This window comes from Pygoscelis adeliae, unplaced genomic scaffold (genome assembly GCF_000699105.1).
Source record: "Pygoscelis adeliae isolate BGI_AS28 unplaced genomic scaffold, ASM69910v1 Scaffold15, whole genome shotgun sequence".
In the NCBI taxonomy this organism is placed as follows: domain Eukaryota; kingdom Metazoa; phylum Chordata; class Aves; order Sphenisciformes; family Spheniscidae; genus Pygoscelis; species Pygoscelis adeliae.
The window spans coordinates 4,271,589-4,285,032 of record NW_008824988.1 but is presented as its reverse complement, the minus strand read 5'-3'; positions in this window follow the sequence as shown (position 1 = coordinate 4,285,032).

Sequence of the window (13,444 nt, the reverse complement as noted above, 5' to 3'; positions counted from 1 at the left end):
GGACTGCAGGGAAAGCGCGCACCTTGCCGCAGCCCAGGACAAGTGCTAGCTCCAGGTACACAGTAACCCCTGCCGCCACGCTGTCAAACAGCAACTCAGCTCTGCAAAGGCCTAAGGGTAAAACATCAGTAATGAAAAAAGGACAGGAGAAAAAAATCCACTGTTGGAACATTTCAGCTACAGTATTTAATACTATACATGACTAAAAATGGTCACAATTAAGTACTCATTAAATATCTATACATTAAACAAAAGTATATGTACCAACCAAATTTTGGACATGCATGCAATATGATATAACTTTAATATAATCAGTGTGACATAGTTTTAAGAAGTGTGTCCAGCTGAAATAATACCAGAGGAGATGTACCTGCAGTTCATTACTATGGATTAACAATAGCACGCATTTCTTTGTGAATCACAACTGTTAGACTGGAGGTACATTGCAGTCTTCTACAAGATGAGATTTTATACATCAGAAATAATATTTTTATAACAGATTTTCAAAACAAGTTTAGTTCCACTCGTGAAGAACCCTTGAGCCAAACTCCAGAAGATAAATGCAGAAGAAAATAAGTAAACAAGTAAACCTAGCAAAATTGTCAAGTGGGGACAGTGAACCACATCAATAAAGATTCATTTAACATCTGAGCTAGTAATTATGTTGTAACGGAGGAATCAGTTCAATAAATAAGCTTAGGTAAGCAAGAAATACTTCCAAAATAAAAGATCTATGAAAGACTTTTTTTCTAAAGAAATGAAGACATACCTTCTGTGTTCATGAAGGAGAACAGACAAAAACAACATAAAATTCCCCATGAGATAGGGAAGAAGTGCACATGAAACAGAGCGAGAAGTGCATCAGTGCTGAAAAAAAACTAACAACTGTTTGCACCCTCCCACCATCCCCACTCTCCAAAAGAAAGAGAAAACCACAACCCTGTTTTTCCTACAGTAATAAGATAAAATGATTAGAGATTCCATAAAAATAAAAGGATGGCTTTTGGAATGTTTCTGTAATGCATATACAAGGCTTTGCAATTAAAATTTTAGCCTTAAACTTATAGTTTGTGGGAGTAATGCCTGTGCTTGACATTAACAATTTCCATTGAAAGACCATATTTTAGTTGATTGTCACTAATTTAATCTAGCTATTCTACAACCAAACATATTCCTCAGGGTGGTGCTTGAGGTAACAATTTTGGGTTTGTTTTGCCTGGATTCTTTTTATGGAGTGGTGAATAACAAGAAGTTAGATAAAAACAAACAAACAAACAAAAAAAAAAAACACCACAACACCCACAACTTAAAAAATAAACAACTGACAATGAAGTCCCTGAGAAGGACTGTCATTATATTCTTTCAAGCTAGAATAGTTTGAAATTTAGCAAGTAGAGATTGTCTGGCACCAGAGAGATACCTCTTGACCTACTCAAAACAAGAAAAGAACACTTAGAATTATAATAAAGGTTTAAGAATCACAAGTCATGCAATTCCCAGCAGAGACAGTAATTGGAGCGCACTGATCAAAGATTTCATTACACCAATTATGCTCCACCTTGTGTGTGAGACTAATTACGCAGGTGCAATCCTGCCAACACGAGAAGCATCGCTACAACAGCCAAGCATGGACCTTGCTGGCAATTAGTTTTCTCACTGTGAGGTGGACTTGGAGCAGCCACCCCATGTTCCCAATGCTGCCTCCATAAGGGCACATGATGGCAGGGAATGGAAATAAATTTGTAGATTAGAATGCTATGTAAGGAATCAGAAAAGAAAATCTTCAAAAAGAGGTAAGATCAAAGATTGGAAGGAGGAGAGAGACTGTGAGTGACACTAGCGTTGGTAGTTCAGGACTGAAACAAGCTGGATCCTACCTAAAATGATCTGGTACGAGCTGCCAAAAGACAAAGTGTCATATGCCATCAGAGCACACCTTCCAAAACTTCCGGTACCACAGTCTACCACTTCATCCCTAAAAGAAAATTTTACACAAAGTTTAAACTACTCTACATTTTCTCCAAACCTTTATTTAATTCATTTAAAACATGCATGAGGTTGTCCCATACACATTTCTCTTAAAAGCAAAGCCAGCTTAAATGTAAAGAAATCTCCTTTCAAATGTGCATTGAATTCTATATATTTATATCCTTATCACTATGGTTATACTGCTAATTACACTTGAATTTTACACTATGTTAGTAAACAAAAACAATTCTAGCGAGTAGCCCAGATATTACACCACTGGAAAGATTTGAGAAGCCTAGTGTGTCGGAAGCTGTCCTAGAATATTGCATATTAGTTTTAAAAAGACAAATAAAGTCCAGTTTTAAAAGCTTGTAGTTTTGAAAACAAAAACCTTAAATTACCTAATCACAGATTTCTGAACATGTTAAACATGCAGTTTTTGTTTCTCCCACTAAACTATACAATGCACCATGTCCTTGGATTCTGTCCTCAATTACTGTCCTCAATGCTCCACACAAAGCTGTACAGAGCTGGACATAATCTGAAGACAAAGCAATTTTCCTGAAAACTGTTTTTCCATAATGGTTTTCCTGATAACGCAGCTGCTAGCCAGGAATTCAATACATTGTTTTTTAACTGTATAGGGAAGCTGGGTTAATAATGGGGGAAAATGTTAAATTATCCTACTCAAGTAAAACGAACAAAAAGAATTCAGAATCTGCAGAACTAGGGAAGGGCCTTTTTTTTTTTCCCACATCCAATTTTAGAAAAAGAACTATTCAAGAAGTGGTATGCAATGCCTTTCTATCCTCAGGAGACAATTCCACAGTTTAATATATCATTTGTTATGGCTTGAATATGTTTTACACTTAGTAAGTATCCGTTACATAACTTTCCCCCACTGTCTTTCATTACCCCATTAAGCAAGTTGGTATTTGCATTTGCACCTAGAGCACCTGCACTAGAGCTGCAGGGCACAAGAATATAAAACCAGGAAGAAAAATTAATAAAACATTATCTTTTCCATTTAGTAAGTTCCCTTTTTTAATGGAAACTTTTATATTAGTAGATACTATTTCAGCATTGTAAGGTAATAAATCACATATACCTTGTATTATTCAAGCTAACTGAACTGCCAGATAGAAGTATCATCACTCACTAATGGCACAACTTGCCCTTAAGTTTTCTCATTTTACGGTATTTCTGAGGAGTCACTTTGTATCCAAAAATGTTATTCAAAACATAGAAAGTGGTGCAAATGTAATGAATCAGAAATCATTCTTGGTCTAAACTTTTTACATAGGAAATAAGTTACAAATTTATTTTACTGTGTCGTACATCATTAACTAATCCAGACACATTTCTGAGAAAACAAAGATGAAAATTTCAATTAATGAATTAAAAAGTCTGCAAGTCATCACACATTCTTAGAAACAACTTTCGAGTTTCAAGACTCTCTATTTTTCAGCCAGCCTGGATAGTTTACAATACCTCCATCAAAGACTGGAAAAATAATTGTTACTTATTATGTCAGCATGTTCTCTACATAGTAAGTGTACAATAAAGAGTAAGAAACAGAGTAATGAGAAGTACCAATTTATTCATTAAGAGGCATTATTACTGTAAAGGCAATTCCACATTGCTGGTTGCTGCGTCAGTAGTGCCAGGTGTGGAAGCTCCTTCCCCTATGGGACAGGCTATCATGCATTAGAAGACTGAGATCTTGCATATACAGATGAAGGAAGCAAAGTACCAGTTTTGATTCTGCCCGTTCCCTTGATTCCCAAAGTCCTATTTTTGTAGCTGTTATAACAACGTCCTATTTATGTAAATGTATTATCCATGAAAATCTCACTATAATACTTTCTTGTATCTGGCAGGAACGACCCTATACCAGGCTTTCTGCCATCCCCATTAAGACTTTCCTCCTTTTAGTGAAAATGATTCCAACTGAGATCTTTTCCAACCACCTTTATTTTTCACTTTGGAGCAAAGATAAGGCACCAATCGAAAAACAGAAAAATCACTATTTTAGAAGAATCAGAAACGTATCACAGCATGGACTAATGGTCTATACCTGTTTTGGCACCAAAATTCAGGTATTAACTCACATTTGACAGCACTTAACATCCTAAAAGTTCTCCTCTTACCCAAAGTAGGTGTGTATATAGGGAAAAAGTTCTTAAGGGGTGTAAGAATAGCATACAATTAGCACACATATTACAGTAGCTGTATACCTCTAATAATACTTACGGTTTTCTGTGCGAGCTTTTTTCATCGCCACAGTATAGGCCTAAGATAAACTCTTTTAACTGTTTAAAACACTGTCCTAAAACAACTTTTACTAGTATACTACTTTTCATGAGCTGTTTAATTGCATCACTCATGAAGGATTGTGAGGACAAAGGAAATGTGACTCAGTTCAAGCAGCATATTCATACACACCCACATAAAATACAGAGTAAAGATTCAGCAGAGCTGCGTATCACATACAAGTCACACCAATACAAAGGAAACGAAATTATCATGCAACTTTTATAAGCCTTAATCTGACTTTCCATTTCAGTTCAATAACCGATTTAGCAATATCAAAGAGTTTGGGCACAGCTGCCAATTCCTCCCAGTTGGCCGAGAAATATTTCTTCCTTTCTTTCTGAAAAATTAAACATTTAATTCCCATGAAGAAACACCTGCCAGTGGTTAATTAGGGATCATTTTACAAGAAGAACTAAAAATTGTCATCAACACAGCAGGCAAATATTGACATTTTTACAAGCACAGCCATGCCACAGTTTAATTTCTGGTTCCAGAGCTCTTACAGGCAGGCAGCTGTCGCCCAGGCAAGCTGAGAATCTCAACACTTACTGCAAATCCCAGCTTTCTGATACTTATTCAAACTGGCAAGAAACATTCCTCCTACATCACCTTCAAATATTTGACAGCCTGGCCATCCATTAAATGAGTCTCCTAGATATGTCTGTGGATCACTATATAATTCTTCCTCCCAGCTACTGAAAAATAATGTGATGCGTAGGGAGCTGGGAGGGCTCCCAGGTCGCAGGGTGCCTGACAGGCAGGGGTAAAGCAGGAATAAAAGTCAGCAGGGTGAAGGCACAGGACTGATGGGAGAAGGCCAGTAACAGATTACACTGCTTAACGGGTGGATATAAGATACTCTTCTTCACTGAGAAGCTGGAGAGCAGGGTTAGCTGCTGGGCAGCTAACAAACAGATATTTGCAGTGAGAATTGATGCAGCCTGTTGCCAAAAGTCATGCCACTCAAATCTGTGCAAGGGCAACACCAACTGCCACAGGCTCACAGGGAATAAAGAAGGAAAACTGGAAAAAAATAAAAATTAAAAAAAAGGCAAAAGCAAAATAAAGGACTACAACAATAAAACCCCAAGATGCCCTTTCTTCTCCTTTCCCAGAAATCCTACAAACTTTACGTAAAATCCCATTTTCACCCTAAACTTGAAATTCTAATGCTAGCTGTGGCAGATGTGACTCAGTAATGCCATCTTCCTGAAGTGGAAAATGGAGCCACAACCATTGCGATGGGTATAGACATACACATTCAATCATAGGGGCAATTAGGGAGGATAAAAGACAGATTAGGTCCTCCCTCTAGAATACATACCCTGCCAGAGGAGCCGAGGCTGGGGAGGAGGGGGTAGGGGTTAACTACCAGCTGGAACCCAAATGTTTTCTTTTTGACAGTTCAAAATGTAAATCTGCTTAAGTGACATAATTTTGACCAAGCACTGACACACATGTATTAACAGAAATGTCCAGCTATTATTTCAGTCATTTTTAAACTTTTCTTTGGGTGGTCTGAGAAAAAATTTCTTTTCCTTTCATTTACACACCACCACCCACTCACAGGATAAAAACAAACAAAAACCCCCTCACAGCATCAAAGACCAAATCTTTAGCATAACCACATTCAAACAGTTTCATAAATCTGGTACTGTTCATACTCTATTTAAGACACTGTGCTCTGCAACACAATGAAAAAACGAAATTTTTCATATCATAGGAAAACTGTATGTGTTACAATCACTACAAAACACGCCCAATTCTTTTTCGGAAAAAAAGATCACCTTCAGCAAACACTGCTTCATCTTTTAAGGGCTAAGACTGCAGTGTTTAGGCCTGTTATGGCCTTAGTTCTAACAGCCAAAAATTTCTAAGAGCCAGTGTTGGTCAGAGCTGGGAGCGATGGAAGACACCCGAGGCAGCCGGTGCCCCCCAGCCCTCTCTCATTGCACTCCCTTCATTGCAAGAGATCAGCTGAGGGCAGATGTATCAGTGAATGATTCAGAACTTTATCTCGTTAACCAAAAACCGTTTCCGCTCTGAGATTTTTTTAAACTCACATTTACATTTGCCAAACGTTCAGATGATGCTTTCAAGCCCCGTATGTCCATCAAGATGACATTTTTACAAAGTTTTAGCTAAATCAGATCAGTCAATTAGGCTCAGGAAAAATTCATTGCTTTTGTAGTTTAAGACACACACTCTGAATGCTCAATTTTGTAACCTTACTGTCATGTTCAAACCTATATCCAAGAACTTCTACTTAACCTACACAAAATCTCATTAGATAAAGCAAAATGAGTTGTTGGAGGACTTAGGAAGAAGTATTTTCTACCTACCACAACAACAGTTTTGCATAAAAAACAAACAAAACATCTAGTGTTTATTCAGCTGATAATTTTGGCTTTATATTTCATTTGCTGCTACATTGCCAGGGATTGGGCAAAATAACAACACTGCTTATTCAACAGAATTCTTTTAACACCTTTATCACCGTGTCTTCTCTATTAGTAAGTTGAGCTGATAGTATGGACTAATCAAAATGCCTTTGAACATTCATTAATACTGTCCAGTTAATCATCTATTGGGTTTAGAACCAATGTTAAGCTCATTTTATACTCTCCATGTTCCACTGGCATAAATCTTTCAGACTATTTCTTCTTTTACTACTGAACCGGTCAAAGTAAATGGTTCCTGTTATTATTAAAGATATCTGGGGTACGGGAGAGAAACAGCCAACACTCATTTGCTGAAACCATTAATCACTTTCATTAGTGACCAAGGAAAATTTGTTAGAACCAGAATAAATAAAGCAGAGTTCAGCGTTTCAAAATGTAAATATTTACGTGAATTTGAACTCAGAATATAATGTTTCTGTGTTAAAAAAGCTGAACTTTGAAATTACAATTGAAAATATATACATTCCACTGGGATATTATCTTGAAAACAGCATTTTTTAAGACGTGAAATAGAAATGCAAAAGGAGATGCAACCTTCCATCCTTTCCCAGTCCATGGCTGAATTTGGAATTCCCAACACAGATGGTAAGGAATATGAAATATGAGGAAGGTCCTCTGGGTTTGATATTCACCTGTCTCTTTTCTGTACCACCAAACTCTTATTTCCTCAATTAATATCTGCCAGAATCGGTAAAATGACATCCCTCCATTGTTACTATTATTTCATTCGACCTTGATATCATGAACAAGAATGTAATTATGATAATTAACCAATTATTTTTATACAATATAGCAACTAAAAAGACTACTATTCCCTCCCTGTTCTCATGATAATACCTGAACATTCTGGTTTTATTCCATCTTCAATTGCTCACATGCAATCATTATTATTAACATTTAACTTAGAGGTTTTATTTCTTATTTCTAAAATTAAAAAAAATAAAATGGAAAACATCGTCATTTTAGAATATTCATAACAGCATGCAAGATGTATGATTTATGTAGCACAATAAAAATATTTTAAGGTTTTAAATATTTTACAGGATTTATTGGTATGAATTTTGGATGACAGTACATCTGTCTGTTAGGACAACTAACTGCAACAGCTACATGATCATATGCACTGCATATTTTGTATAGTTCATATAAAAGCAGCGTTAAGGATGTTTGAAAGGATTTAATTTTTTATAGTAGTTTGTAGACAATCCAGCCATACCTACCTGCCAAGGGACTTTTTGTCCCATAATTCTTGTAGTTTCCATAGAATTTTATCCAATAATTGTTATATTAAACCAAATAATTTGGAAAAAAATTAATTGCAGCCTTCTGATTATGAAAATGAAGTGTCCAAGTTATTGTGAGGTCAGATCTGTCACGTACAGTGGAAAAGCAAATCAGTTAGAACTGAGTATGTAAGAGTGACTTTAATAGGTTTTCACTCACTGAAATATAATTAATACAAAACTGTTACCCTAGTCAGATCATTGACTGTTAAAATAGTGGCTGCACAAAAAACTCCTGACTTTGCCCCCAAAGGTCACAAATTGACTAAAAATCATACCATTTTAGAGAAAAGAATTTTTCATCTCCTGGTCAGAAATTAATCTTTCCAACTTTGATCATCGTAGGATTTATGCTCAAACTATATAAACACATAGGTTGCAGAACAAAAGAACAACATTTTTCTGCTACCATGACTACTTTTTCAGTCAAAGCTAAGTTACTCAAAGATAGATTCACTTATGATGAACTGCACAGTTTCACAATCAATTTTTGACTTGAGAGACAACCTAAGTGCACAACAGCAAGTTAGCTATTATTGCCTAGAGACAGTTTTCTTTGCTCAGACATATTTATAACTGGAACGAAAATATAAACCTGAAACTCTCTACATTTAATTTAGACAAACTGCAGTTTACTGTTATCCACATAAGAATCATGTCTGCTTTCTTAGTCTACTTGTAGGACTGCTTTATGCAGATTGTAGGTCTATCTGTTTTAGACAAACTGCAGTTTACTGTTATCCACATAAGAACCATGTCTGCTTTCTTATGGAAAAGAAGGACTGCTTTATGCAGATTGTAGCTCTATCTGTAAATCATGCCTCAGTTAAGCAAAGATAATTGCTATTGATTTAAAAGAATTTTCAAATTTTCTGTAAGAAGTATCAAAGAGTTGATAGGAAAGAGACAAACTAATATTCCACATGGAATTCCTCCATGTCTAAAAAGTCGTAAGTAGTAGAAACAAAACACACCTTTCTGCCACAGGAAACATTCATTATCCACTGCTAGTGAGGGACTTCACAACCGTCACGATTCCACTGCATGCTAAAGCAGTATCGCGGGGACAGGCAACTTCTGCGCAGCGAATTCAGAAGAAACCTATAAATAAGTAGATAAAAAGTCAGAAGGCAAAAATTAAAAAAATTACCCATACAAGTTCCCCCAATGATTCACTAAGGAGAGGGTACTAATAGACAGTGTGTAGTGATGTTCTAAACTGTACAACCAGTAGTAAATTCAGCATTAATATCTCTGGTATATCCAAGAACATATGACGATAAGCGTATTTTAATGGCTCCCCCCATTTCAAAGCTTACTGTGCCCCACATGCTCCTGGATGCTTTCTAATTTCCCTGAATAGCCCAATACTTACCTCTCCATAGCAAAATCATGTTTGGAAGGTCATTCCACACATTTTTTGTTTCTGTGAAAAACTGCTGCCGGGCATCTGTTTTGAACTTTATCTCCTCCCATTCTTTTTTCCACTTATGCCATCTGATCACATTATTTCCATTCGTCTAAAAGTTCTAATTTAAGAGGACATTCCTCTGAATCATGGTTTAGTCTTGCCCGTACTTTTCCAAATATATTGCAAGAGATTTTTATTTTCAGTTTGAAGCTATTTAAAAATAAATATTAAACACAGTCTGTTACCTGTCAGCCAATACTACCCCAAATGATTAAGACTGAATCTTTATAGATGTTTATTAAAATCAAAGAAGTCCAACTTTTTGACAAATGAATCAGCCCAGGCAACCAACTGGTATAAATGTAATCCAATATACTAAGTACAGCACATTGGCACCAAGTAACATACAGGACAGGCAGAATGATTCTGCATTTATACAATCACACCTCCAAGTTTCCTTAGGCAGGAGAAATATGCCAGCTAAACAGAAAAAATCATAACTGTTAGCCATTCTCTTCTGTTCCATTTGCTCTATGTCCCAATTCCTTTCTTGGAGTTCAGGAAAAAACTGAGCCTTATTGCCCATGTAACCTCCCTCTTCTGTCTTATGAAGGACACAGAAGAGAAGAACAAGCTGAATATAAGAAGATGGACTGCAATAAGGACCACTTTTTCCTTAGCGGTCCCACTAGCATTTCCTTAGCACCCACGTTTGCCTACACTGAGAAAATCTAGAATTATACCTAATCTCATTTGAGATCTTCCTAGCCTGTTTTAGCTTGTACTGTTAAGAAGCCAAGAAAGAGATACATCAGGGACAGAAAACTTATACATAGTCAAAACTTCGTGCAAAGAATCATAGAATCATAGAATAGTTTGGGTTGGAAGGGACCTTTAAAGGTCATCTAGTTCAACCCCCCTGCCATGGGCAGGGACATCTTCAACTAGATCAGGTTGCTCAGAGCCCTGTCCAACCTGACCTTTTAACATAATCTAGATCTTATTGTACAAAGTGTTTCTCTCCACATTTAAGCTGTAACATTATGGTTTTATATTGACCACTGTAAAAGAACTGCAGTAACAAGAAACAATTGTCCTTTGCACCCTCATGATACTTTTTTTTTTCCTTAAAAAACTACAAAAGAACCATTTTTTTCTCTGGTTGTTTGTACTTACCCATTGCATGATGATAAAATGCATACTGAAGGAGATGTGCTGTTTTTTAATGTAAATTAACCTCAACGTATTCTTACTGCCCTCTCGAGATTAAACTCACTTAACCTCTCTCTTCAGATTAAGGTCATTATTCTTAACGATTTTTCCACCAAACTGACAATGTCCTCCTGCCACTCATACAGTACTGTATCATAGAAAAACTTCATTGGCATCAGCAGTTTCAGTGCCATCAGATCAGCTTTATAAGTTTTGCTGGAAGGTCAAGCGACAGAACATACAATTCATACCACAATTTGGCACAAAGTTGAGAGCTTCTTTTTACTATCGTCACTCACCCTCCCATTCTGAACTATTCTTTAGTGGATAAGACTATTTTACTTGAAATCCCACATTCCAAAATCGTTTTCCGTTTTTCTTCATGAGGAAAGTTTAAAATAAGGAGCTGTCTAGTATTATCAGAAAGCAATGCTGGTCGTCATATTAGTATGCCACCACTGCACAAGTTGGGGAGTTAGAGTAAGAAGCCCGTTGTGAAACAGAATGAAATATCTTTTTGTGGTTTATTTTACTGTATTGGCAATATGAGTTAGGTACCTCCATTCAGCAGTAAATCTCTCTCAGTAATACAAGGAAGTGGAAATTGATCTTCCTGGGCTTTTAGACTTATTTAAACTAACACATTGTACTGGTTTTGGCTGGGCTAGAGTTAATTTTCTTCATAGTAGCTAGTATGGGGCTATGTTTTGGATTTGTGCCGAAACCAGTGTTCATAACACAGGGATGTTTTAGCTATTGCTGAGCAGTGCTGACACAGGGTCAAGGCCTTTTCTGCTTCTCACACTGCCCTGCCAACAAGTGGGCTGGGGGTGCACAAGAAGCTGGGAGGGGACACAGCTGGGATAGCTGACCCCAAGTGACCAAAGGGATATCCCATGCCATATGATGTCATGTTCTGCAATAAAAGCTGCAGAAATAAAGAGGAAGGGGAGATGTTCTGAGTGATGGCATTTATCTTCCCAACTGTTATGCATGATGGAGCCCTTTCAGCGTTCCCGGAGATGGCTGAACACCTTCCTGCCCATGGGGAGTAGTGAATTCCTTCCTTTGCTTTGCTTGTGCATGCAGCTTTTGCTTTACCTATTAAACTACCTTTATCTCAACACACGAGTTTTTACTTTTACCCTTCTGACTCTCTCCCCATCCCACCATGGGGGAGCGAGCGAGCAGTTGTGCAGGGCTGAGCTGCCCACTGGGGTTAAACCATGACACACATTTACTCTAATTCAGAGAATTTTAGACCAAGCTGTATGGGTGCAATTAGGAACTCTAATATGCAGATATTCAGATGAGGCAATAGGGGGGAAATCAAATTCACATGTTAATGTTTATTTTTTGTCCACATAAATGGCAGCCATTTAAAGTAAACACCCCAAGAGTTTTACATGGGCACCACTAAACAACCAATTATATATATACAAGTTAATCTGAGTAACGCACACAGCAGAATGGTCAAAAGCAACAAATTTCTGTTTGGTTGAACCTCTGAAATGTTTAAAATGAAGCCAATTTCAGCCAAATTTGATAAAGCAAGTTTATCATGAGGCAGATATTTCACATTCAGCTTTCAGCTTGAAGCAAATTTTTATAGCCTGAAGAACAGAATTATAATAAAATGCTGACAAGCCCTTACCATACAAAATAATTTCTGCTAAAGGGTGGATTGCCTATTCTTGACATTTCAAAATAAATGTATTTACATTTAAGGAATGAGATACAGTTCACATTCAGTAACTGTAATTCTTTATGGCTTTTTCTAGTTGATAGATGTGAAATAAATATCAACAAGACAAAGTTCAGATTCTTCTCCCTTCCTAAGACCAACGCTGAAATGCTTCGGACATCAACCCTAAGGCCAATTAGGTCTATCAAGCCTCGCATGACAGCAGTATTTAAAAAAGAGAAATATCCTTTGCAAAAGCAGAAAGACACATGTTCCTGTGACTCAATTCCAACCCTTACGACTTAAGTGCAGCCCCAATGATTTAATGCAACAGACAGTTGATGTAGATGTTCTCCCTCCTCCTGCCACGTAACTGAGCTTAAGTTTTTTAAAAGAAAAAAAATAGTTCTGAGCCTTCCACTAGTAAATAGTGGTGCCACCAACAGCATTCAGAAGAAACACATACACAGCGAAGGGTTGTCATTTGCTGCCATTTACAAGAATCTGCAATAGATTGCACAAGCAAACATCATGACACCAATACAACACCCAAAATTTATAACCAAGAATATGAATCCTATTATTTGACTTGCCAACAGAAACCTATTAAAATTAGAATGCCAGAAGCATCTCAGTTTACTATTCTAATACATAGAAGATCATGAGTTAAAATTAATGTTTTAAAGCGGGACCCAAACAACAGATGATTTTCTGACCAGTGCAGTAATTTCAGTTCCTAAAAGATATAAACCCAGGAAACGGGGATCTTCCTCAAACTTTTTTAAAGTGGCCTTGATGTGACCTCCTGCTCACCAGAGGATACATTTTTCTCATTCTTTGGCAAAGGTACCACTTAACATAAGTAGAAGTGTCTTTATGTTTTAGTTTTGCTCGCTACCTTTGTGATTGTTTTATATGAAATTCCCTGTAAGCTATAAAAATAATTCATTATGCTATTTTGCTGACAGTTAATAGACTGTAAAACTACCACTATTTTCACTGGTTTGGATTTGTTCTTTTTTTTTTAATCATCATTTGATAAACCTAATTTTCAATAAGAATATAGTCTTTCAATGTTTGCTTGATTCATATCTGCTCATTTCCAACC